The 27796-nt window shown below is 37.3% G+C and overlaps 1 protein-coding gene across 22 annotated transcripts in view; it reads right to left on the reverse strand.

The window, feature by feature from the left end:
• Mbnl1 (muscleblind like splicing regulator 1) overlaps positions 1–27796 on the reverse strand; it is a 143745-nt gene that overhangs the window by 65800 nt on the left and 50149 nt on the right. The window contains exon 1 of one of the 22 annotated variants that reach the window (XM_035450569.1): positions 17094–17761. The exons of the other annotated variants lie outside the window; for them this stretch is intronic. The gene's annotated coding sequence lies outside the window, so the exon portion shown is untranslated. Of the gene's footprint in view, positions 1–17093; positions 17762–27796 lie in introns of those variants that run through there. 22 annotated transcript variants of the gene reach the window in all.

Raw genomic sequence — 27796 nt, forward strand, 5'->3', positions numbered from 1 at the left:
GTAACATTAAAGAAAAATAGCCAGTGGTTAAAATAAATATGGAAATGAAGCATTAATGGTGCATACTGGGAACCACATGACCAAACAGAGAACAGGAATCCCTAATGAGCTCTGGGAGACAGAGGCACCTAATTAGAAAAACCATACAAAGGAAGGTTCCTGAGCTGAACCTAAGAAGACATTATTCTTGGAAGTTTAGTCCACAAAACCGGCCTAACTGCAGAGAAGGAAAAGTTAGGTACTGTAAACCAGGGGTGATTACTTAATGTCTAGAATCTCCTTAAGCACTGATGAACTCTCCACTTACAAAGTGATCATAGTCAGTAATACCTGGGGAAGTATGTAGAGCCACACTAGCTCCAATGTCCTCCTGGGATGTCAGCCCTTCCAGCAGTGTGCTAAGGCCAGTCCACAGGGCTCCACTGTTTACTTTAATTCCCTGCTCAACTCTATGTCCAGTCATCTCATTTTGGAAGTATGAAATCAGTAACAAAGTGAGCCATTCACACCGCAGTAATTAGCTGACTGGATAAACCAGTGTCCTCTTTCCTCCAAAAGGAAACTGTTAATGGCCAACATCCCACCACTTCTGTCCCCACCTGACAGTCATGAGCCATAGTACCAATCTCATTACAAAGAGAATCCAACAGAAAAGTGTGAGAAATTTAGATTGTATTTAGGTATTGAAATTGAGTTCAGCAATCGTTGGCAAGGAAATCAGTTTGGATGACTCTTAGAAATCAAATGGCTTGAAATCTGCAATGTAATCTGTCCTGCCCAAGTGACTAGGTCAAAATATATATAGTTTCTGCTACTGTCAGCAAAGACGGAAGCAAAAACCATTTCTTGATTATACATGTAGTTGAGGTCAAATGACCGAACAGGTGTATAAACTTAAATTGCGTTTTTCTGGATATATGAAGTTTTATTCTCGACAGTGATTTTAGACATTGCAAGGAAATTAATTAAACACATTCATTAGTGTGCTTTTAGCAAATGACACTTTTATAATTTATTAGTTTTAACAGACCCAATTGCTTTGATAGAAAAGACATAGTTGTGTTTTCTTATGCAATCCATAATTAGGAAAGAATCTAAATGTTTATCATTATACATCATAAAAAGAAGTCATGAATACACCAACAGGTATCCCAATCAATTTTCCTCTTAAAACCAAAGGAACAGTGAAGAAGAAAAGAGATTAAAGAATGAAATGATTTTAAAATTTCTTTTCCGCCTTTTCTATAATTTACCCTAATGGGACATTTAAATATCAAAATTAACATCTACTTCATCTCTTTAAACATTTTGCCACTCTTTTAGTTCACCAATCATAGTTATACAATACTTAAAAAGTTGATGATTTAAAAGACTATCATTATCTTCATTAACAATTTTTTTTATAATTTTAACAAACTTCAACCTTTAGTAAAATATGTGTTCAAAGATAATGACATATCCATTAGGAGTGAACAAACTTTTAAATGACTTACAACTCTTTACATCAATTTGTTTTAAAGTTTGTTTTTTACTTTGTTTTGTTTTTTTGAGCCATGGTCTCTCTGCGTATCCCTGGCTGTCCTGGAATTCACTCTATAGACCAGGCCTTAAACTCAGAGATCTGCTGGCTTCTGCCTCCTGACTGCTGGGACTATCACCACCACTGGGCTTGTTTTGAAGTTTAATGATTGTTTTATTCAAGTTTGATTTCACCTGGCATGCCAGAAGCCATCATGACTCATGAAATTCAGAATTCTAAAGTTTAGAAACCTCCTTTTCCCTTAATCAGGGCCTATAAGAATCCCCGTTCCTCAAGCCTATTCTGTCCTTACTCCCACTTATCAATGTCGTCTGCTCCATGGGTCCCTCATGTCCCATGTTTCTCAATTCAGTGTGAATTTTCTTCTCTCTCTGCCAGAGTACATAATAACCCCAGACCTCTAGCCTTCTTTCTAATGCAGCTGTGATGTTATCATCTTTTGTCATCTCAATGAAGCTTAGGTTTCCCTAGTCAGTAACTTGGCTCCCTTATAGGACAATGTCCTAGTCCTGGGGTAACAGCTGCTGATAGAAGGGGAGACTAGGTGAGAAAAATGAAGACCTAGCACTGTGCTTCCATTTCCTGGTCACTGTTGTCTACATACCCTTCCTCCTCCTACACCTCAGTAGCCCCCACACGCACACAAACACATACTCCCAGAACTTCAATCACACCCTGAAAGAAGGTTAGCCATATCTTCCCACACAGCTGCCTAGCTGAAGTTCTTGCTTATAACAAGAGTGCCTCCTAGGAGTGAGAATGTAGAACCAAGGATGCATTAGAAAGCTACAACTGTTTGTTTACACAGCACACTATTATTTTCTATTCTATAAATGTCACAACAGCCATTGAAAGTAATTAAGGCTGATGCTATCTCATTTTAGAGGTAAGAAAATTAGCTCCAAGATGTGAAATGGCTAATCAAGGATTTTATAATTAATGAACAGGGATGGACTTGACTATAATCATGGGTTTCTAAAAATTGGTCCCTAACAACATCACCGACCATAGCTACTATTCCTCTAGTTCTTAATGGGCCATGTCCTGGGCTCTGTATAATCACAGTCTAAGTAAGAGCAACCGAGAAAGAAAGCAAGGCATGCTTTGTAATTTAGGACTGAATGATCTCTGCTTAAAAAATAAGTACGGTGAGCTGAGAAGATGACTCAGGGAGTGAATGTTGATTTTGATCATGGGCCTCTCACCTCAATACAGAGACAAGCATCATGCAAGCACATACATGAGTACCTGTGTGCACGCACACACACATAAATAAATTTCTTGAGAAATTTACAATCATACAATACCCACTTGCATATAATTCTCTTGATAAGAGAATAAAATAATTATATTTTATAATGTTAAAGACAATGAAAATTATTTCTATAAATAATAAAGTTAAAGGTCTGAAAATGTTATTGTTTTTCTCCAGAAAATTTGTAATTTCTCAACTAGTATGCACTTAAATGTGACCTTCTCAGAGGTACAAATGACCTCCTGAGTTCTCAGAATTAAAGAAAAGCAGGGGCTTTGGGGAGCAAGTTTATATCTAAATGGAGACATTTGCAAAAGTGGTGTTTTAGGCCAACCTGATCATGCAAATAGGTGCCTTGATTCTTACCACAATCTAGAAGTCAGCTTTTAAAGGAGCAAATATCTGCTGTCAAATTACTCTGTATTAAGCACAACACATAATAATATACAGAAGTTTAAAACTTTTTTTAAAAAATTTTACTTAATTAGTATCAGGAGAAGTGATCACTTGTCTTAATTTTTATTTTAGTCTAAATTTAAAAATTGATATACTATTTGAGTCACAACTGTGGGGCTGAATTTAAGGAGCAAACTTAAATATTGGTGTGCTCCAGTGTTATAGTTATTCATTCCAGTGATATAGTTATTCATTTAATACTTACAACAGCAATCACATTACATAGTGACGTGGCCAAGCTCACTCAGGTAGACAGAGAAGCAGGGATAGAGCTTGTACTTGAACTGAGGAAGAAAGGCTTTGGAGTACCAATGTCAAACCACAATTCTATTATGTCTCTTCAGCAGTGGAGTATGTATTCATACACACACACACACACACACACACACACACACACACACACACACACACACACATTTTCATTTGATTCCACTTTGCTTTAATCAAGAAGAAAATATTGAACAAATGATATTTGCTTTATAATTTTAAAGAATAAGAAAATCCTGAATACACAAATAAGCTGTGGAAGTTTTTGTAATGCTGTCATTAATTAGTCTCTATGATCCACAAACTTAAACATGTAATGTTTTAATATAGATCATTTTTGCCAATTCGTAAGAACAAGGAAGGTTTAGGTTTAGCACACTGATCACCACAGCCTTACACAGGCCAGGCCCACAAGAGACCATGCTCAACTGGCTCCTGATTATGCATTCATCCGTAATCTTGTCTCCATTGTTCATCCTCCATTAGTCCCTATGGAGCAATCTATTGACCTCTTCCACTCAAACTGAGGAACCAAACTCTAACTTTTGTAATGAGCCTCTCAGCTTTTGCTGTTCTGTATAAACCGATGTGGTATGTCTCCATTGCTCAAATTCCATGATTTTCAACCTTCCTGCTTCTGCAATCCTTTAATACAGTTCCTCATATTGGTGACCCTCAGCTATAAAATTATTTTCATTGCTACTTCATAACAGTAATTCTTCTACTATTATGAATTGGAAGGTATATGTCTGTGTTTTCTGATGGTCTTTGGGGGATAATAATCCACAGGTTGAAGACCACTACTCTAACTGATGTGATACATAGTGCTGTGGGGATTCGGGATGGCTACAAGGTAGGCTTCAGAGCTTTTCTGAACTCTGTGTCATATTATATCTGGATTTTCAAATTACTATAAACCTGAAAAGCTATGATCTATAGAATCTGCAGTACTTAGTATGACTAAATTATGACAAGAATTCAATCAATATCTAGAGAATTAATTCTCACTTGAGTTGGCCAAGTAACATTTGTTTCATAACATCCCCTTGCATTCATGTACATCTTCATAAAGAAAACTGGAAATGAGGAGAAAACAAAACGCAGTGTCTGCATCAAGTTTTGCCTATGTCTATGCATGAAAAAAAAAAAAGATGTCGTCTCCCCATCTTTGGTGTATTAAGTGGGCACAATCTAACTCTAGCCAAGACAAGCTAAGAAGAAATGGAGGCTTGACTTCTGAGCGGAGATGAATAGAAGTCAGTGTTCTTCTCTCACCTCTGTCACAGCACGGGGCCACTGTCAAAAAATCACATCCATTAGAGGTGGAACAGGCTGGGATCTCAGAGGCCCCTGATGAAGGAGTGTATTACTCACATCTCTGAGACATTAACCTTTCTGAGCCAAGCACTGTTATCAGGATGACACCTGTTATCACGGTGACACTGATTACAGCCCTCTGTCTCATATGCAAGACATTCATAGTTGAAGACTGTGCTTTACTGCAAGGCTTGCTTCTACACTTCTGTACCTTATACTCACAAAGCAGACTTACACAGACTTAAGAACATAGGACATAACCCAAAACAAGTATGTCCATGTATGTCCTTAATAAATAAGAATAAACATATTTCAATGCCAAAACCAAACATCTGTTCCAGAATAAGGCCATTCCAGCACCATAGTGTTAGTCCTACCTGCATCTCAGGCAAATGCTTACACTGGGAACCAATACTGAATACTGTGGAAACATTCCTCATGTCCAAGCAATGGAGCCACAGAAGCTCTCAGAAGAGCTGGCTATGCTGTGGGACCACCCTCTGAAAAGGTTTTACAAGAACATGAAACAGAATGATGAAGCAGAGTGTTTTAACACTCCAGGGAGGTGGAACAGTTCAGAGAATGCTTGAGAGAGGAAGGAAGGTAAGCCAGGGCAAAAATCTGTTCCACTTTCTTAAGTCTTTCTCTCCAATGTAGGAAAGGGACTTCTGTGCTTGTGCTCTCCAGGGAGCATCCGAAAAGAACCAGATTTGTGCAACTGCACAATAGTCAATAACAATCAGTATTTTAAAAGTAATGATGATCAGTAGCAACAGGTGCACATAAATAAAGATGGGAATAAAGTCATTACTTTTACTCAAATGAAATATTTTGTCTTTTCTATGTCTCCTTCTATACTACTCTGAGGAGAAACAAAGCAAAGGGTTTACAGGAAGAATAAAATCAAGTGTCTAAAATTAAAACTTCTGTAGCTTTAAATAATTGGAAATTACAACAGCAATACATTTCACTTTAAATATAATGCTGAATCAGAAACCGTGAAAATAGTAAACAGTTTATGCCTAGAAACTTTTGTTCACCAAATAATATGTACCAACAGAAGTGAAGCAGAAGCTCAGAGTAATACTAGAAGGTATCAAGAATGGACTCCTGAGGCTTGAAATAGAATCCAAAAATAAAACAATAATATGTAAGGAGGCGTTGCCACAAGGGGGGCTGGTGTGGATGCTTTGTGGGCTGTAACACCTAGATATTTAAATAGTATCTATGGGATGTAGTCCTCAATTACAGATACAGATACTGCCATTTATAATAACTTGTGTGAAAACACAGCAGGACTTAAAAATCAGCAGTATGCCTTTAAATAAACCATATTAGACAACTCCCTTATGTGTTTACACACAAGAGTATAATTCTAAATATCACTGTAATATAAATATATAAATAAACACTAACAAAGGAGTTGTTAAGATTTAAGAAATATAACTCAACTATGAAATTACATTTTAGTGAAACATTAACAAGTTGTTTTGGAGGGGATTTTGTTGTTGTTGGTGGTGGTGATGGTGGTTTTTCAAGACAGGGTTTCTCTGTGTATCCCTGGCTGTCCTGGAACTTGATCTGTAGACCAGACTAGCCTCTGCCTCCTGAGTGCTGGGATTAAAGCTGTGCACCACCTCCACTCAGCATACAAGTTTTCAATTCATAGTAAAAATTAAAATCATAGAGGCAAACCCAATTTTCAGTTTTAACTTCTGCCCTAAGGTAGCCTAATATATAATTTGACTATTCTTGTATCCAAGGACAGACTAAAGACAATGGCAATGGTTTTTTGTTTGCTTGCTTGCTTGCTTGCTTGCTTTTTGTTTCTGGCTGCTAGAAATAGCACCCAGCAAGTATTTGTTTGCAAATTTTAGTCTTATCTCTTTTCTGTTTTAATCAAATATTTCCACTTTGTACAATGAATTATGTACCTTAGTATTACCTGCTTCTGGTCTCTGTGTTGTTTTGTTACATTATAGTACTCTTAGGAAGATCAAAAATGTCTGATATAATATCCTGTCATATGCCTTGAAAAGTCAAGGATTTGTTTTGGAAATTTCTATTGGGGTTCACTTAGGTAAGTAGCCTCCAAGCCAAGCACGTGGTTGTAGGGTAGGCCTACAAAGTCCATTTCCTGCTAGTCGAGTCCCACTGAAATCCATTAGAATCCATGAATGGAGAGGGTTCAGCCAGTGTATACATGGACAGGACAAGCCTCGTCCTCACAATGTTCTGTCAAGGTGGGGCTATAAAACAAGCAAAAGGTTAAAAGACTTAAAAAGCACTCCATGAAAGAAACATGGGCAGAGGCAGGCAAAGACAAGGCCTGGAGGCTTTGAGTTGATGATGGAACCTCATTGTCCAGGTAGGGTCTCCTTCATACAAATCAGTGTCAGTCTATCTTCAAGTACAGATTCCATGACTGAATTTACTGACCCAGGCTCAACTTTTCTTTTATTTATTTTTTTTTTATATATTTGAATTACAAACAAGATTGAATTACATGACGATCCCAGTTCCCTCTCCCTCCCTTCCTCCTCTACCACCCCCCCAAACTAAAGACCCAGGCCCAACTTTACCCACATTTTCTAGTTAGAGATTGTTCATGCTTTGGCTCTCCACTGATGCCTGTGAGCTTACTTAGTGGAAAGACAATCTGTGATTTCACTATCCTTCAATAGCCTCCTCGGTGCTGCTTCACCAGCTGACACTCACTTCCCTTTCTAAACAATAGTTAAAATAATATCACCAAATTCCCATGGTAATGTAGATGGGGAAAATTTCATAAGGCATCAACCCCAGAAGAACTCAAGGGAATCAACAGTTACTGAAGATGTGAGACTCAGGTCTTCTTCAGGGATGAGGATTCTGGTAGATGAGTAAATTCTATGAGGTCAGCCCTAAACATATATGAGCAATACTAAATGATGTCAACAGGTTGTACTTACAAACCTCTCTCTCTCTCTCTCTCTCTCTCTCTCTCTCTCTCTCTCTCTCTCTCTCTCTCTCTCTCCTCACACACACACACACACACACACACACACACACACACACACACACCACCCCCACCACCCCCACCACCAACAACAACAATTAAAGAATAAATTTAACAAGGAATGGGAGACATGAGAAAAACTGAAGGGGAGGGAAATGTTGTATACAGTGTTCATTTATGAAATTCTCAATAAAAAATTTTAAGAGTGTTTTTTTTTTTTCTTAGCAAAAGACAATGTCCTGGGCCCACTTATCAACATTTTACTCCTTGGGGTTATTACCTGATATTTTTTTTTTCTTACCACCATGTCAAAAAAGAAGCAACAATAGCATAATACAAAACATGTATTGTGCCTGCTTTGTAAGTGCTACTATTTTCAAAGCACTGCCTGTTTTTCTAAAGTACATGTGAGTGGGCTGTGTGATTTTATTGTTCAAGATGGAGGACTACGAAAAATAGGAACTAAATAGTGTCATACTATTAGGATGAGTCAGAATGACAGCCAGCCATTCTCCTTCAGTTCTTTCCTCTAGGCAGAACAACACAGTACTTTCTACAGTACAGCACAGATTAAATTGAAAGCTAGGGCTCTGAGAAGCTGTTTTGGAAAGATCCAAAGCACCTTTTTCTTTTCTCGTTTTTTAAAATCGAGTGTTACATTAAGGCAGTCAATAAATTTTAATACATTTCAATAAATTTTGTAGCACTTAAAATGGTTACTTTTCCTAAAACTAATAAAGAAGTGTCAGAACACACAACTTACTAAATGCTGTCATTCATTTGTTCACCCAAAAAAATTTTGACTCATATACTCATTTATTCATTTGGCACATCTACCCATTTCAGGAAACTCTTTATGTTGATCTAGTACATTCTCCCTTCTCTAGTGTTACTTAAAAATCCATTTTCTCCAGAAGGAGCAGACAGTTCTGTCTTCTGTATCCCACCTTTCCTCCCACTGCATTACTTTCTCACTTAGGAAGTACGTGTGAAATTCTGTAGGACCAAATTTTAAATACCACTTGCCTCTTAATCATATATGACTTACTTTAATGGCAAATAGTGTTTGAACTCTTCTCCCTAATACTAAACAGGTTGAAATTTTATACTGCCAATTCTAAAAATAACTTTCTTTTCCACTTTAATGTTCCTAAGAAATGGTAAAACTGAGGGGAAAGACAGGCTTCTCCACCCTCTTCTAAGCCTCCATTTACTAGGCATCACTTTTCAGAAGACTGTTCACAAGCTGTGCATGGCACCTCCTTCATCAGCCCCATAGAGCTTGAGGAGGCAAGATGAACACAGCCATTGAAGTAGCCCTGGGAAGAACCCAAACAGCCTTGGAAAGCTGAGAGCTCACACTAAGTCCAGGCTTTGCTTGCCATCTTCTTACCTGGCTGCTAATCTCCTTAGTTATAAGGCTCTTGACTTCCTTTGAAAACTCCAAGTATATTTTAAAAAAAAAACCTTCATTAGAAAATAACCGGTCTCCAAATGAATTAGCATATCTTAGCTACTACCAGAAAAACACCTATGAAAAACATGAAACCTAAATGCAATATAGCTTTAAAATGGAAAAAATGTAGTTTAAATATTATTAGAAGGATAATTTCAATCCAATTTGAGAACCTGTAAAATAGTGTTTTTACAAAGATAGTACCAGTTTTAAAATAATCAAAAGTGTCTGAGATATTTGGGGGGGGGCTTTTTTTGGGGGGGTTCTAAGTATTATATCTAGAGCATTGTGTATGCCAGGCAATTTCAAAACCACTGTGTAAACACAACACTTTAAAAAAAATTTCCTTTTTCTTTTTCACACAAGGCTTCTCCATAAGTTGACCAGGACGGCAAATGTGTATCCCAAGCAGGCTTTTACTTTTCTATCCTGCATCAATCTGTCACACAGTTTGGATTCCATGCCTGTGCACAAGGCCCAGCTTTAAATTTTTATTGTTATTGTTTGTTTGTTTGCTTGTTTGTTTCAAATGTTACTTTGACCTTGATAAAAATTTTTTTCTAATAGCTTTCGTCCTAGAATGGGTCTAAATCAACTACCTCTGGGCCTAGATGCCATTTTTCAAGGGATCTGTTTCTATACTGCAATCTTAACAGTATCTAGCAAAGTTAATAACAGTTTTTGTTATTTGAGTTTGTGAAGTGTTTGCAAACATGCTAGGATAATGAAAAAGTTGTAATTATCATTCAGTATCAAACTTTGAAAATGTGAAATACATTAATTACTTTCTCAGGGTTCACTCTAACAAAAATCTGTGTGCAGGCTGGACAGACCATGTCATCATAGCCACTGGACTCAGCAGGCCTGAAAGCTCTCCATGACAGGGTCAGAAAACACTACAATTTGGGAAGCTTTGCTATGTCAAGAGCTTTTAAAGGTCTCCTCTCTGGCCCACCTTCACTTTCTGGAGTAAATGATAATGTCTACACAGAGAAATCCTGTCTCAAAAAAAAAAAAAAAAGAAAGAAAGAAAGAAAGGAAGGAAGGAAGGAAGGAAGGGAGGGAGGGAGGAAGGAAGAACAGGAAAAGGAGGGAGGAGGAGGAGGAGGAGGAGGAGGAGGAGGAAGAAGAAGAAGAAGAAGAAGAAGAAGAAGAAGAAGAAGAAGAAGAAGAAGAAGAAGAACCACCACACTACCACCACCACCGGAGTTAGAAGAAGAAGAAGAAGAAGAAGAAGAAGAAGAAGAAGAAGAAGAAGAAGAAGAAGAAGAAGAAGAAGAAGAAGAAGAAGAAGAAGAAGAAGAAGAAGAAGAAGAAGAAGAAGAAGAAGAAGAAGAAGAAGAAGAAGAAGAAGAAGAAGAAGAAGAAGAAGAAGAAGAAGAAGAAGAAGAAGAAGAAGAAGAAGAACCACACTACCACCACCACCGGAGTTATTCTATGAAAAACATGGGGATTACTGTATATGTAGTTAGTGTGACAGTCATCTAGTCAGACTTACTCCAAATGATAATAGCAAGTGAAAATCTATAGAAGAAGCCTTCGCAGGAAAATGTACGGCAATGTGGAGAAAATAAATAAAATAAATATGGGATGTTTCAAAATTCATAAACCTGGCTTGTGTTACATGAAATAGCTGAATATTTAGGGTTTCTAAGAAGGTAAACATAGTATGTTGTGCAACTGTATGCCAACATGAAGGACTGAACTCAAGTAGACGTAGTGAAGGAATGGTAACATTTTCCAAAGGACTCCTATACAAACAACAACAATCCCTGCCAAGGACTTCCTGTGATTTCTGTCTCTGACTTAGCTCTTCCTCATTTACTGGTGGCTGAGAGCTCATGCTACTTGCAGATCTGACCCTGTTGATTTTTAGACTGGATGGGTTCTTACTACATTCTATTTTCCTTTGCAGACGCATTTCCTTCAGTTCTCTTATTAAACAAGAGGTTAAAGCAAAACAAACGTACTCTGTGCTTGGTGTATTTCAGGGATGGTTCAATGAGATTCAAATGGCTATTTAATCCACAAAAAATTTCTATGGCCTATTAGTATACCCACTATAAAGACTAAGAATCTGGTGTTCCCCAGTGTAACACAGTCATGTAACGTCCCCATGGTAGCACAGTGATTATTACATAGTAGATGTAGGGTTTCTGGAGCTGGTAGTCTTAACTACGAAGCTAAACTAGAACATTTCTAATTTTACTAGGAACAGCATAAAATTTCTGTAAATTACATCATTTGGTTTTAATGTTTATATTCACTTTATAATATTTTCACCTTTAGCACTGAAATTTTTTGTTCTCAGGACAAAATTCTCCTTAGGGAGAGACCTCACTGATTTCATTTACACCATGCTATCTTATATTTACAATAGAGGAAAATGGAGCAAATTAAACTGTCATAAACACATTCTATGATAAAGACATGGCAAGGAGGGAAACTTGCACCCTATTTATATAAGTTTTTCATGTGTAAAAGATTATGATGGGTTTCATGTTTTATTAATTAATATGTACCACTTCAATAGTATCTACAAGTTACCATCTAATTAAAACAGCAACAGCAAGCTGCCGACAAAAACTAAATTCAGGCACGAGAAAGTAAGAAACCAAATGAAAAAGAAAGTACACCAGGAGTAAGAGAAGTAAGACAGCATTGCCACTATGGCAAAACTATGTAATTCAAACATCAGAGCCAGAAAGGCAAAGGGAGAGAGGCCTAGCCATAGTCACATCCAAGAATAATAATGTTCCAGAGGACCCCCACCTTTTATATAATGAGGTGCTGTGTTAGTTCTAATGTTTCTCCATTCACAATCAATCCTAGGTTCATCTTTACATCCATATATGTTTTTATAGCAAAGAATTTTGAAATGTGTACTTGATTTATGTTTGTTCTGATGATATTCTGGGAAGTTCAGCACTATCTGAATCTTACTGGAGTACTGCTGCAACATATGGTCTTTTTCGAATTAAGACACAAATGTTCATGGAACATGTGCTCATGCGGTTTGACTTTTACTCTCATCTGATATTTTCTAAACATGCTCTTTTCGGGTGACAGCATACAGTCCCCAGAATCTGAATATAAGGCATGAATGCATGCAGCTTAGACACCAGGATGCCTCTTCCATGGAGCTGACCTCACTCCTGCAGCAGCCAGCGGATGGTCCTACTCCTTCCTTGTGTCGTATGTGGTCACAATTACAGATCATAAAGTATGTGATTTGAGCTGAGTCCGATGGTTAGCAGCCCAAAGGAGCATCAGTTTTGCCTTATGGTTTTGGATGCATCAACACACAGTGTTTGCTTTGAACATGAAACATTTTCCTCTCTCTCTCTCTCTCTCTTTTTTTTTTAAGTCTTCTGGTATTAATAAAGGATGAGAGAATCCTTTGCCTTACTATATCTGTGAATAAACATCAAATGCGAAGTTAGGGTTTTAATATAAAACAAACATCAAAGCTATTCCAGTAAACCCCTGCAAATATTTCAGCTTTTAGAATTAAACACTTTCTCTGACATCCACATAACTCTTATGACTTTATTATTGCAAATTACTATTTCACAATATTGTGCATTTTAAACTGTATTTTGAGAATTTCTTCATAAACATATACACCAATGATAATATTTCTAATACTTGGCCCTTCCATACTCTGGCATCAAGTTGAGTTTCTAATGCCAAGAATATTTTTCAGAATAAAAAACATAAACAAGTCAGGCATTGGTGGTGCACTCCTTTAATCCCAGCATTCTGGAGGCAGAGGCAGGCAGATCTCTGTGAGTTCCAGGCCAGCCTGGTCTAGACAGAGAGTTCCAGGGCAGGCTCCCAAAAAAGACAGAGAAACCCTGTCTCAAAAAAGAAAACCATAAACAAAATGTGGACAGGTTCCTTTAGCTCTCCATTCTTCAGGGGTGTTATGTGCTCATGAGTGTTTTTGAACACTTTATTCCTGTGCTAAGAGCTATACATTTCAGTTTTTCCATGTTCTTGGCCAGGCATTAGAAAATATGACCATACAAGTCTCCCAACCTGCAGCCTCTGTCCTAATCTGTCCCTTTGTTCGAAGTGAGTCTTGGGACCCCATGCTTCCTACACCACAGCTTTTCTTTCTAATCACTGTGATACCATTAGACCCTAAAGTTAATCTTCTTAACTATTTCTGCGATATATTTCCTTTAATTTTAATTAAACAATGTTAGGTGTTCACTTTTTCCTAGATACTGTGCTGAGGTTATAAACCAAGGCATAAATACCCCTGGCCTTAAACTTTTGAAATCTAGTAAGAGAGGTCAAAGAACTGCAAGAACTTCATTGAAAAAAATACAATACCTTGAACCCAATACTTACCATGGGTAACATTCAAAGATAAACCCTGACATTTTAATTTTGATGACCCTCTCCCTTAGGATAAGCATTCATTGCTAGGTTGGGTTCTGCTTCAGAGAATAAAGAATATTCTATCATCTGTGTAATTGGCATTACTCACCATCTGAGACACTCCAGTGTTGGTAACAAACATTAGACAAGATGAAAAGAATGTCTCCCCCTTCTCCAATTATTTGGGTTTACTCCTTGATGATATCTTTCCCCCCTTTTTCTACTGTCTGTCTGTGACATGACAAGGCTCTGATAGGGAAAACATTCTCGTTCTTAGAAAATGGAAGGCCTATCTATCTCTAAATGGTTTTCACTAGGCAGACATGTCAACATAAAGAAGACACTACTCTGTTAAATAGATGTTTACATCTCAGTTAACAGTTAATACAAGCCAATAGTTATTTGAGCCTTTGATTTGTATCTGCCATCATTTAATGTCTGTGACAACACATGCAGTGCTTCTTTAATTTTAATATTGTTACCATACTATGTAACAAACAGTAGAGTGATTAAGAAACTTGTCTAAGATCATAGCTTCTGAACTTCCAATTCCACTTTATTGGTGAAATTCCAATTCTCACTTTAAAAGTTCATGTGACCACTCACCTCCACTCAGGTGTGCTTATTTCTCCCTTTGCATTCAAGTATCTCCCTTTACAATTGAACATATATGATTAATTGAGATGGAAGACTAGGGTCCAGGGTCCAGAAAGAGTATGGCCTTTGTTTTGTAGTTTCTGTAATACTTGATGTGCCTGTATATGTCTCTGTTCTAGATTTATTTACTTTTATTTATTCAGAGATACTTATGCCTGAATTGTGACTCAATCATTTTCTACCTGTGTGACCTTGGGAAAATGACATAGTAACAGCTACACTTTCACCATTTTCTGTATGCTAGCCATGGTGCTAAGTGCTGGCACAAACTGTCTCATTAAATTAAATCTTCATAAAAACTCTGACAAGGAGATAATATTATGCATATTTTTGAGAGGGTGAGGTTACAGCTGAGAGACGACTGTAAGTATACATCCCAAGGTCACAAGCCAGAAAGGGAATAGCAGCCTAGAATGAACCAGTGGGGTCTACGTTGATTCCCCTTAATAGAACTGAGCTATCCAAAGGATGAGAACAGAAGGCTGGTTGGTACTCAATGCCCAGGATGTTCAAAGAGTAGGGATCCTACAGACAGCTTCTGTAGCTACACTTCCTGGTGTCAGTCCGGAGTAAAGACCACAATGAACCAGGGAGCCCTGTGGGCCTCAGAGCCCTGAGGGCCACTGAGCTCTAGACTGAAGACTATGGTGGGCTATTCAACTTTACATAAAGTCTTACATACCTCATCCTCATGTTGCAATGATAATAGTATCTTAAGTATCTCTGCTTTTATTAATTTTATTTGACAATTTCATATAGGTATAAAATGTAGTATCATTACCCTCTCCCCTACTCTTCTCTTACCTCCCTCTTATCCCTATTCTCAAGTTCTCTATGAAAAAAACTGAGATGTGATTCTAAGATAGACAATCAATAAAATATGAAAATTAAATAAGAGATTATTTTAATTCTGTAAAACTAGCCAATATTCCTTTAGTTCTACATGAAAAATGAATAATAACTAGAAAATGTTTTGCTTTCAACAGTATCAGAAACATCAGCACCTGCTCATACCCCTGCATGGACCTTTCCATTCAGTGGCTTGGATGAAGCACAGGTCTGCTCTGCTATTTCTTTTCTATATGGACATGTCTAGGGATGCTTACAGACTTTGACTTATTTATCACAGTAAGCAAAATAAATAATAAAAACTTTGTATTTGCTTAATTCAACATCTACTGTAAACATTCTGCACCCCTCTCTTCTGTACAGAAGTCTCTGCTCCAGGGAGGGAGAGGAAAGATGGGGATGGACAAGTGTAAGTTTCCAGCCTAGCTGAGTTATGAAGAAACTGGGCCCTGGACTTTATTTTAAGAACTGGCACAAGCACCTAAGACTTACTATGGATAAGAAATTCATAATCTTTCTGAAAGACTTATCATTAGTAATTAATTTATATTTTCATTATTTTTAAGAGTTTACATTCTTACATTCATTTGATATTTCATTCCAAGAGACTATAAGATCTCTGGAGAAATACAAGGGAGGTCTACTCAAGGCACACTTAACCATAATACAAACTCCCAGCCTGGTACTCCACATAGTTATTTTTAAATGACAAATGAGTTGTAACACAGAACAAAACAGAAACATGTATTATCCAATATATTTTCAATTTTTAAAGTTACTAGTAAGCATATACTTTAACTTTAGTAATAAAAATAGGTTGGTTTTTGGTTTTGGAAATAAGATTCTTCACTCCAGCTTAGAGTTGATTAAGGTATTAGGTTTATATTTTTTACAAGAGTTTAAAAAGTTATGAGTTGATAGTAATGCTGAAACCAGAAAATTTGCACAACCCCTGTGAAGAACGTTACAGGGTTACAGGGTTCACAAGAGTGAAGTGTGTTACATATGAACTAAGTGCTGATATGGTGCTGCACTTCTGTGCACGTGGTTTGCGCCTCTTTCTTCCCACAACTTGGAAACACCAAACCCAGAGCCTTTACCCAGTCACGGGTGCCTTTCCCACAGTAACTAGAGGCAGTAAGATAACTCTTAAGAAAACTGAAAACAGGCCCAAGTTGTGGTTCCCACTTTTAATTCCAGAGCTAGAGACACAGAGATGGAACATCACAGTAAGTTTCAGGACAGCCTGGGCTATAATGCAAGATCATCATCATCATATATACGGGGAGGGAAAGGAGAGAGGACGGAAGAAGAGAGAAAACAAAGCTCTAAGAAGAAAGTCTGCATTGAAGCATTAGTCAGGAACTCCAACAAGGGACAAGTTTGTGCTCTGGTACCCCACCAGAGCTGCACTTCTATTTCCCAGTTAGAAGAATGTAAGGATACAACTCATTTTATCTTTTATGGTTTTAAATATTAACAGAGGGGTAAATAAAATACAGGCATTTCTGGTAAAATAGAATATTTCTGTTTTATTGTTTTACCATTTTTAAATCTCAAAAACAATCTTACTGGTTTTTTTTGATACACAAAGAAGATTGTTTGATAGAAAAACAAGATGCTTCAAAATTCCAATTCTAATCATGGAGTAGATATTTTAAAAATCTGTTCAATACCAAAATTTATTGTAAGTAAAACAGACTGAAATGTAAAGTTCACAGAGAACCAGCCCACCCCCAAGAAATGTTTGCAATAAGTAGTTTGTCCATTGCAGGACAAGTTTTGGCTGTGTTATCAAACAAGAATTTTCTAAGTATTCACTACTAAAATCCATTTACAATAAACCTACTGCTACAGATTTTGTTTTCTATGCATCTGAAACAATTTCCTAGAGAAATCAGAATCTTACCTTTACATATCTTCTGGAGAAGTTTCCTGATGTACTCTTAAAATTCTTGAGGACTATGTCAACAGCCACTCTCTTCCTCCCAAGGCCTTAGGAGTCGGAGAAATCCCAACACCTGCTGCTACCACTGAGTGTCGAGGCTAGGAAAGTTTCAGGGCTTGGACAGTAGGACCTCTGAGCCACAGCCAAAGCTCGGGAAGCCTTAGCGACTGAAAGCAAGTGTAGAGGGCTCTGTGGTACCCAGCACAGAGCTCAATTGTAGCAGCAGGGGAGGAATATTCCCCACCCTCACAAGGGTTTAGAGGCAGCCATCCAGGGACCATGGTTCTGCCATGGGGCAGTGCCAAGGAGGTAGAGACATGACCAGCCAGCACAAGACCCTGGGAGAAGAGCAGCAACCAGCACAGAGCTCAGGTAGCAATTGAGAAGAATCACCAAGATTCCCACCAGAACACAAGAAGCAATGGAGAAGTGCAACAAAATACATGGGGGCAGCCATTCACGCATCCCACAGAAAGCCAAAACATGGATGGAGGGGGATGGAGATCTAGTTCTAGAAAGAAAAGTGAGGGGCACATGTTATAGCATGCCTGCTGTACTAATGTTAAAATTCCAAAAGTGGCATAAGATTACTATACCCCGTCATTGCAACCTTCATATCAAATTAATTTACAAAAAAAAAAAAAAAACCTCAGGAAGCTGGTCCACAGGCAAGAGGTAGAAAGCCAAAGCTGTCTAGAATTGGAAGAGAAAACAGGAAGACACAGAGATTAAACTCAATTAGTTTTGTTAAAAAAAACTACTTGAGAAAAATAATTATTTTCTAATTGTGCAACACACATTTCATCAAGTACACCACTTTCAACCAGAAACAGATAAGGGTAAGTGGGGAATGTGATAAAGAGAAGAATTTGATAGAAAACAGGCAGGTATTCAAGGAGGATATGGGCTTCACAAGAGCAAGAGATGGAACTAAGAAAGGCAAAAGAAAATCAGAGGGGAAGACAAGTGTGCCAGTTCTGTCTGGTGAACCTCTGATGTCCAAGACTCTGATGACTGCCCTGCCACACAACACTGCACTTTCCGAGAAGGTGCAGACAGCTTGGTACCCAGGCCTCAGAACTCTTCAACTCCCACTAGCCTCGAGGAGCTCACACCAAGTTGTTTACTCTGAACCACTAGATTGTACAGGAGCTAGAATTCAGGGAGACTGCTTTGGTAACCTGAATGAAACTTAGAAACTAAGTATATACATTGAAAAGATGTTAATAATATCTTCTATATGTCAAATGAAAATGACTGAGAAAATTTAGGCATTCTCACTGTTTAAAATTATGAGCAAATTAACCATACACAGTACCTTAGACATGTTTTGAACATTTGGACATAGGTGTGAAAGGACCCTATTCACAATGTGTGTGCAATTCTCCACTTTGGTTATCAATTTCAAATTCAGAGCAACTGAAATGCTAACAATAATCTGTTTGCTTCTTACATAAAAACTCAAGTAATTTAGCTACTATTTTAAAAAAATCTTTTAAAAACAAGTTAATTCCTCTCCTCATTTCCACAATACACAGTTGATGATATACGAAATAAATTTATTTTAGATAGGGTAAGTCTACCTATGTCTGATAAGTCACCAAGGACCAAATATTGAAAATACTACAATACAGTCAGCTTCCACTAAGCAATTAGAATGTTAATTTGGAAGGAATTGGGATTTTTATAATTTCTGTTTTTAGAAATCTGTTGTTTGTGCTGTGTCTGTGTGTGCGTGCACATGTGCACGCACGCACGCACGTACGCATGACATTTGAGGTACATATAAAAAGGCAGTGGTCACTACTGTGAAGTCTTTCTTTCCACCCGTGTGTAGGTTATGGTGAGTCCAGGTCTCCAAGCTTGCACAGCAAAAAACTTTTATACATTAAGATCTTGTGCCAGCCCTCCATCTCTATTCACCAATCCTCTTTCAGTAGGTTTGGATTTTGATTTGAACATAGATTTAACATTTCAAAACATTGTACAATTAAGCTGGGTTTAAGAAACAGTGCATGAACCTGACATCAGGAAGAAAGAAGATGACCTCTTACATAATATGATCATCTGACTTTAAATTTAACAAACCAATTTTACTTTGCATTTTTGCACTTTACATTTCTCAATCCCATCTAAACAAAGCAATAACAAAAACGTGTAAACAAATGGTGATCTAACATGGTAAAATGAATGTATTCATTTATAAATCTTTTTAAACTAAATGGTATGCCATTCAGTAGAAACAAAATGACAGTAGTTGTTTTATATAAATAAAATATGCTAGTAATAAACTCAAACATGAGATATCTGAATATATGTTAAACATTAAATGCTCCTAACAAATGTATCCAAACCTACATCCCAGCACCACCAACATAAAATCAGAAGGACTCAGAATGCTAATGATGGGATTAGGTAGCAACTGCTAAAAGTTGAAGGGTCAACCACATTTGTTAAAAGCAAAAAGAAATTTAAACACATTTCTTTTGACATCATTTGCCAGAGCCTTTACCATTTATTTAAGTTCTCAAATGTAACTGTTACAGATTTTAGAGAATATCTCTTAAATATCTATTAGTATAGGTTAATTACTCTAGGAACATGTGTGGTCTCTAGACTTACAGAAAATTGGTATTTCCTCCAATCTATGAAATAAATATACAAGTAAGCTGTTAATGGGTATGTAATTAGTCCTGAGAAAATATGCCTCTATACAAAAAAGTGAGCTCTATTTTGAGGACAGAAAATACTAGCTCATTCAGAGTAGTAATGCATCAATACAAAGGTAATGTAAGAACTCAGGCATTATGCTGGCCTGTCCCTGGCATCTGGCAGAATGCACTATGGCAGTACCCTGGTCAGCCCAGCTTCCATGATTGTGTGTAGTCTACTCTCAAGTGCAAAGGACCCTTTAAAAGAAAGAAAAACTCCTGCCCACCAATGCTCTCTTTCCAGATCTCTTTCCTCTCTTTCCGATTTCTCTTTGCTCTCTCCATTTGTTCCTGCTCTTCTCTTTCCTACTCTCTTTCCCACTGTTGCCCTGGGGCAGACAGGACTTTTCCTGTATCCCTCTTCTCTTCTGTCCTCTCTCTGTCTCTGTGTCTCTTTACCTCTTTTGTCTTTCCTACCCTCTCCCTCACCTTTCTAATAAAACTTCTCACTGAACTCCATCTGTCTGGCATGTTTGTCCATCAACCTGGGTCATCCTCACCTGCCATGGAATCCGACAAGGTCCCACGTGTGCTTTATCATAACTGTTAAGATACAGACTATACAACTATGTGATTAATATAAGCATATATTATACAAACTTGCTTACATAATTATCTCTATTTGAAAATAACGTTCCTGACAAGAATCATGCTCATGAAACAACTCAATTTAAAATCTATAACTTACTAGTATGAATAAAGCAGGTGTGTATTAGAAATGAAAGAAAAACCATTACTTTCATCTAAGAAAGTCTAACTATGACTCAAGTAAAGGGCAAGAATATGAGATGGAGTCTAAAAATTTCTATGGAAAACTATATCCCTTTGGCTGAATTGTCAATCGAGCTTGAGAATTAGCCTTATCTGTGAGTAAATGCCAGATCTGCTTATAAAGCATAAGCTAGCTACAGATCAGGCACTAAAACATGGCTCCTTTCTTAAACAAGCTCTCAATGTACACAGCCTCTGAGGTTCTTTTCCCATGGAATCTGGAAAAGCTAACCTACCGCACAACATCTTATTTAAGTGGCTTCCCCTTTGCCTCACTCACCAGCATCCACTAGCCAAATCCATGCGTCATCTTCAATGGATAATACATAGTTTCTGCTTGCCAAGGTGACACTGAAAGGATCTAAGATGCTTCCCTTAAACAATGCATCCTGTATAATTGCTTCAGTACTAAAAGTTACGAGTTTCCTGGTCAGCCATTTTCCATCCCACAGTATTAGCAGCAGCCGTGGAGGCAGTAGCTGGAATACTGTCAAATCCACACCCTGCAGGATGCTAGCCAAAGCATTCTTGTTTATTCCACACCCACACAGACTACCCATGTGTTTGCACTTATCCCACACCAAGTGTCAAAACAGGTGTTTTCCTGTGATCATACTTAAATCTGTTCTCCAAACAAGTGACACAAATACTGTTACTGAGATACAAAGTACCCAATTCTATACAGAAAACTGCTCTCAAACATTTATTATAAGAGAACCACATTTACCGTTTCATACTTCCTTTACCCTCAGCACCCCTAGTAACAAATTAACTGCCCTAAAACCAGTTGCTGAAAGAAAGTTACCATGTAAAATAATTGCTACCATGAGATTTTGCTCAACTGTAAAATAATACTCTGCCTTCCTGGCATAGAAACACTTATGCAAAGGCCACTGTTTTGATAATCTGTACAACACTGAAACTACATGAGAACACAGCAGTTCTTGTGATTTTTACAGAATGAGCAATGCTTCTGTTTCCATATTTCATTTCCATTCTGATGTCATTGCTTACTTATCTTCTTTTCACTAGAATATGACTGGATAACACAGCATTAGCATTTAAATAACTTGTCTAGAAGCTCAATCCTAGAGATACAAATGATAACAAGATTTATTTCTTTAGAATTTAAACAGTTCAAAGGAGTGAAAAAGGTTAATATATGACTATCATAGACTTATTAGAAATTAATTATGAACATGAAAGCACACAGTCTGTGCATAATAGAAAATTATCCTCATTGGTGGAACTGCAAGCTTATGTACAAAGACGTTCAGCATGTTTCTATTATGTTTTCCACCAATGAAGCAGGGTGAATGCTAGGCATAACATGTCACCTAAGATCATAACCCTGACAAAGCATGAAAAACATAAACTTGGGAATGCATCTGCAACACTGTAGCCTTCTGCTCATCTTCTGCAGACTCCTGAAAGCTGACTTCTTGACTTCTTCAAGAATGGGAGTAAGTGATGGCTTGTCTGGCCAGAACGATGGTGGGAAGAGGCTCTGCTATGGTCCACTCCATTTTGGAAACATACAAATATGAATTTATATTCACATATGTGAACACATTTGTCTAACATGTTTCCATGATTCTCAGATGTTAGACTGTCAAGAAGTAATCCAGTTGACATATTTTTCTAAATTGATCATCTCTTCAGAGGCCCCACCAAGACTGTGGCATTTTTATCAGCAGTGCTTGTCCTGTTGGGAGATCACCACTGGTACAGTCATATTTGTATTCATCCACATCTCAGCCCATGGATTTAAGTATGTGTAAGGCTGAAACAGTAATTATAAGTTCACACAGTGCTTAAGGAATTCAAGGACCAACCCCTGAGATATGGGCTGAAACCAAGTTGGAAGAATGGAATGAGTCTCTCAGACCAGTCAATTCAAATCCCTAACTTTAAGGCAAAAATAATACAGAAGCCAAACCAGTTCTTGCACTGGCTGTCAGCCTAACTTGGGCTATTTGGGGGGCGGGGGGACTGGCTTCTGCTTGTTTAGTTGAAACTCAGTAAAACTTAGAACAAAAAGAATCCATGAAAACTTTGGGAGCACATTCCTTGGATAAAAGCACTTTCCCTTGCTTATAACTCAGAAATTAATAAATTCAGCCACTGGTAGCATTTACAAACAACTTCTTTAGGTGCTTATGTGGACTCCCTTAGGTGACATAACATGTAAGTTTATTTGTTCTAAAATCAAAAGTGTCCATAAAAGGAGATGGACAGTTCTATCCAGTTTCTAGTCAACTCCCTTCTCTACATATCACATATGTAGTAGTGTTGCATATTATAAGGAATGAGCTAGATATACTCACAGGTTAATAATAGATTTAAATCTGTCTCGGCCTCTAGTAGGAACACTGAATTTAACACACACACAAAAAATGTTTTTTTTAAAAAAAATGTTTACCCTGCCATCTTTTGGTAAGAACAATCAAGCAACCCCATAGCTTTTTTTTTTTTTTTTTTGCAAAAGATAGACTACAGGATTTATTTGTAAGACAGAGTCTCATAATGAAGCCCAGGTTGGCATTGAACTTGGGATATTCCCATTCTACCTGCTGATAAAATTATTTTATTGACTTGGCATTATAAGTGATAATATAATGTCACTTATGACAGAAGACCTGTCATCATTTATGCTGTCATACACCCATACATAAATAGGGACAGAGACATATAAATTATGTTTTTAACCTATCTAAAGATCATATGATCTGTAATAGTTATTTCTTGCTGATGATAGGGGTAGTGCAGATGTTAAGGTTCAAGTGTAAGTGCCTAGTCATGAAAACTCACTTAAAAATATCAATAAAACCAGTATTTGTAGATAAATAAGCTAAGTACCTCTTTAAATTCTTCAGCTATTACTGGGCCCATTCCTTAGACTCAATTCCTTGAACAAGGCTTCATATGAAAACAAAATATTTACAAATAAAGTGCACACAGGTAAAAATAGGTAAGGTTTTAGTGCACTTCAATAGTGGCTAAATAGTCACCAGTATTTAGAAGGGAAAGATGTGTGTGGGAATGGTGTCCTAAAAGTGAAATGTTCTTACTGTGCAACACACACCCCTGAGTCATTTGTCCTCACAATCTGATGCTTTAAATACTACTGGCTAAAGAAGCTGCTCAAGTGACTCAGGATGACTTACTGTATCCACTCCAGGAAAAGGAAGAACTTCCAGTGTTTGAGATAGTATTTGTCTTCTACAGTTTAGAAAATAAGCATTTCCCTTTCTGTTACGCATAGGATAGTTAAAGGCAGGAAAAGCTGGGTTTTTAGTGAGCATTTAGCATTTGTACTACCTGGTTATTTGGTTAGATATTAGAATAGAATTCACCTAAGCAAATTTTGTGCACATGAACAATGGAAGTCTTGTAAATGGTAGCAAAATCAGCAGATCAAAGGGCTCACTGTAGTTTGCATTTCCATGAGTACACGATACCCAATTATAAATTCCATATAACTACACACAATAAAAAGAAATCTAAGATCTCTGAAATAAGTGAGTTTTCTATCTCTATTTCAATAGGCATCACTTATTTTTACTTTTAACTGAGAAAGTTATGTTTTCCCAGATAGAGAAGAATGTGTCCTGATATCTAATTAAAAAATATTTGACAGAATTTATAAGAATGTCTAAGAGATGGACAAATAAGAATCACGTATCTATTATGTATGGATACATATGTTACACAACAAATGACATCACAAATAGCCAAGTGGTATAAGAAAAAGAGTCATGGCCGATATCTACCTTCAATCATGAGCTAAAAATTTCATTCAAGCCAGTGGGCCATACTTGGCTAAACAGTAATGCAGAAATAATGTGCCATCTGAGATCTGTACCCTTGCATTCATCTGAGGTTTATATTCTTGCATGCGATCTGAGGTCTATATTCTTGCATGCCATCTGAGGTCTATGCTCTTACATCCAGTCCACTCTGTTCTCATCATCTGTTTGTGAGGCAGGCATGTTACTATTCCCATTTGACATGTGAGGAGACTCAGCAAAATCAGCTTCTTGCATATCCCTACTCCTTTTACTCCAAATGGGAAATTAACAGAGCTTCACCAACATGCACACACAAACAGTTTACTTTCTCGCTTTCAGTTATTGATTCTAAAGTACCTCCTTTTTGATAAATATACAGATGACTACTACTAACCCTTGTAGGAGGTCACAGAAATAACTCAGAATATTTTGACATCTGTACTTCTTTAACTGCAGATAATTAAATGTTCTAGGTAAGCAAAGACTGTTTCAAAGAGCACATACAATCAAGATACACATGACATTTCTATTTGCATGGGACCTCAACTGTTGTGAAGGGCATGTAAGACTTTCTTTCCCCACAACCACACAGTAGCCTGAGCTAAGCCAATCTGCTCCACTGAGGAACACTAGCAGTCCTTTATTTTCAGCTTCCTTAAACTCAAACCTAATGTTTCCCCATTTTTGTTCAATTAACTGCTTTTGCAACTTTACATTTGGGTCTGTGGGTCTTGGGTACTACTGGCATTCCCAGTTTGGGCCAGTGTGGTCCTGGGCTGGTACAAAACTGCATATTAGTTAACACCCATGCTTAAAATACTCTTCTCCCTGCCCCACCTTTTTTTCCCCTTCTAGAAGTGACTAATCTTCCTGTTGTTGCACTCTGTCAGCTCTTCCCCTGGTATTCTTTCCATGTGCGTTGTATAACATTTACTTTTGCCAGCTCTTTTTGGAACTCCTATCTCCTTGAGGCTAGCCTTCCCTTTTTAACAGTTTAAAACAGTCATTACTTATGCTTTAGCAAACTTTGTCATCAACTTGTGTCCTATTCTTATGAAACTATTTCCCCCATGAAAAATTGCACATACTATTTGAAGGACATAAATAAATGTCCATTTTCAGATCTTTAAAGATTAACCCAGCAAATCTGTGGTGTTATCAGAGACTACACTTAGCTTTTTGTTTTCCCTCCTCCTTTAAAACATAAAAGGTGACAAATGCCACACATTTAAAAGTATCTCTTACCAGTACTTCTCTGCAATATCCATAAAACATGCCTACACACCATTAAAAATTCAATGTAATTATTCCATATTGTCTACATACCTATCAGAAAATAAACTTTGCCATGACATTGCTTTCTACCTATAAATAACAGCTGCATTATAGTACCTAAATATACATAAAAGAACTCATTCTGGACTACAGAAGACATTGAGTTGACCACTATTTGATACTGTTAAAAATCCACAGAAGAATCCTATTTCCAGGGCTGCTGAGACAGCCGAGCTGTGAAAACTGCTTGTCCAACAGCCTGGAGCCAACATTTGCTGGGGTCTAGTGTAGGGAACATTGGGGGAGAAAGCTGACCCCACAAACTAGTCCTCTGATCTGCACAAGCACGTCTTGCATGCCTGACCACAAATGCATCATACAAAAACAACAATAATAAATGAAGTACATTTTTAGACAATTCCATTTCTAACAAAGCAAAATCATAAATCCTAACCCTGTTTCCATGGCACATTTTTAGATAAATTCCATATCTCTACATGCTTATTATCCAGCAGTCTTCTTAAGAACCACAAAGTTTTCTTTAATATGCATAAAATACACATTATAAGAGATCATGAAAATACTATCATTTCATCCATATTTCCTAAAACTAGAAGTCAAATGAAGCTCAGATATAGAGAAGCCTCACAGGACCATCTCATTTGCATTCATCTTAAGGGGATTTCCAGTATTCTTGACTCTAATTTTACTTCCAAAATAATTAATTTAAATGAAACACTCATTTAAGTTTCTTTGTGTCAGTGTGATTTGCTCAACTACCAGTCCTCTTACTGTCATGATTTTAGACAACAGGACCAACAACTCTGAAGTTGGAGATCCTTCTAAAAATGTATGTATGAAAGGCAAGGTTGTCTGGGAGTTGTTTAACATAATTGAGAGATGAAGAACATGTGAAGTAATAAAATGGATGAAGATATTCACTGATGTATACATGAGTATATGCCTATAAGATGCTGGCTTATTTCTGTACATATAATTTAAAGACATATACCTATGTGTTATTAAACTGTTTTAATCTAACTGTGTATGTTCAAAAATTGAAATAATAAAAAACTACTACTCCCTCTCACCCCCTCCCCCAAAAAAGTAGCATAAAGAAAAAGTGAAGAATTGATGTCTAGGAACATAACCAAGCTGCATTTTCTATTCCCACTCTGGAGCTATGAAAATTGGCTTATAAGCTGGGCTTTGCTATTTACAATCTAGTCTGGACAGCCTAGATCAATGTACTTATATCCATGGCCAAATGCTCATGTGTTTAATAGAGAAAAGCCTTCTTGTCTTCTAGAAAAAAATCTTTATATATTTGAAAATGAGTTATCTAAGAAGAAAATCTAAAATTGTATCTCTACCAATAGAAGCAGAGAAGGGAAGAGGTAGGGTCAGCTGTGTGCTCATTGTGCACCAAGACAGTGGACTTACTCTTCATCTCACCCAGATGATAGAGGGGTACAATTGTTCCTACACTGCAGACAAGGACCTGAATCACACAAGGGCTAAGTAATTTGCCCTCCCTCAGCTAGTACATGAAATAATGAGTTATGTGCTAAATATCTCTAAAATGTGGAAAGAACATATAAAGGTGAACTTTCACATGGCTACTCAGCACAGAATAACTTTTCTCAAGAGGCTCTCTGGAGAAGTTGTTGTCCTGGGACTGTAGTGTTTGCCAATTCCCATGGTGTAATCTTTCCACAATCTTAAATTGCCAATGAGACATCACCGATGAGCAGACAGGCCAGAACTTCCAGTACACAATACTGGAGATAGTGGAGCTAACAGACCCATGGAACAAGGAGTAAACCAAAAAGGACAGTATGCAAATGTTTTCAGTAAATTCACACTCTATGATAATAAGTGCCTAAGAAAAATTCTGTGATGTGGTAAAAGTAATGCAGATAAAGGGTTAAGAGATTCTTCAAGAAAATACTTTCTGTTAAAGACATTTGACATTTAAAATGAATTCTTAGCAGGTGATTCATAAACTGTGATTAGTAAGTGATTTCCTGCTAAACTATTCCTATTACTCTTTGAGGCTCACAAGAGGATTTGCAACTCACTAGAGAAATTGAAAACAAAAGCATAGCTAAAAGAA

The sequence above is a fragment of the Cricetulus griseus genome, assembly GCF_003668045.3.
Source record: "Cricetulus griseus strain 17A/GY chromosome 1 unlocalized genomic scaffold, alternate assembly CriGri-PICRH-1.0 chr1_0, whole genome shotgun sequence".
In the NCBI taxonomy this organism is placed as follows: Eukaryota; Metazoa; Chordata; class Mammalia; order Rodentia; family Cricetidae; genus Cricetulus; species Cricetulus griseus.